The sequence below is a fragment of the Austrofundulus limnaeus genome, unplaced genomic scaffold, assembly GCF_001266775.1.
Source record: "Austrofundulus limnaeus strain Quisiro unplaced genomic scaffold, Austrofundulus_limnaeus-1.0 Scaffold537, whole genome shotgun sequence".
In the NCBI taxonomy this organism is placed as follows: domain Eukaryota; kingdom Metazoa; phylum Chordata; class Actinopteri; order Cyprinodontiformes; family Rivulidae; genus Austrofundulus; species Austrofundulus limnaeus.
In genome coordinates, this window is record NW_013952939.1 from 31,621 (window position 1) to 32,610 (window position 990).

Genomic DNA, 990 nt, shown 5'->3' on the forward strand with positions numbered 1-990 from the left:
AGAGCCTGGGCTTGGTGATAGAGCCTGGGCTTGGTGATAGAGCCTGGGCTTGGTGATAGAGCCTGGGCTTGGTGATAGAGCCTGGGCTTGGTGGTGGAGCCTGGGCTTGGTGGTGGAGCCTGGGCTTGGTGGTGGAGCCTGGGCTTGGTGGTGGAGCCTGGGCTTGGTGGTGGAGCCTGGGCTTGGTGATAGAGCCTGGGCTTGGTGGTGGAGCCTGGGCCTGGTGGTGTCATAATCTGTATTTATTTTCCTTAGTTTTCTAGTGTTTTCTGTGTTCCCCTGTGTATCTTCCCCTGCTTCCAGCCCCGCCCACCCTCAGCCGTTCCCTATTGTGTCTCCCGAGGTGTTTCTCATTTTCTCTTAATTTGTTTGCTTTATATTCTGAGTCTTGTCACCTGTCTTTGTCGGTTCATTGTGCTGTTATCCCCAGCCTGTGTGGGTGTTCTCGAGTTCTTGTGTCTTCCTGAGATTTCTGTAAGTTTTGAGCTGACCTGCCAGCCTTCTTTCTTAAATAAATAACCTTTTTTGCCTTTTTGGATTTTTGCCTGCGCCCTTGGCTCTTCTCTGCTAGAACCTCACAGGTGGTAGTCAAGACCTTATAGGTTCAATTTGATTCAATTCAATTCAGTTTATTTATATAGCGCCAAGTCACAACATACGTTGTCTCAGGACACTGTACATAAAAAGAACAACGTAAAAAAGAAAGCAGCAGATTGTGTTGAATCACTTCATCACAGTCTCCCATCCTGAGCAAACGGTGGAGAGGAAAAACTCCCTGCTAATCAGGAAGAAACCTCCAGCAGAACCAGGCTCAGGACAGGAGACCATCTGCCTCGACCGGCTGGTTGGAGGACAGGAAAGAGACCAGAGGTGCCAACCTGGAGTCATTCTAAATCATGATAATTGTCATAATGATTTGCATCGCGCGGCGTGCGTTCGTTCGTTTTTGGCAGTTTGTGCGCATAATAAAAAATATTTGGAATTTATATC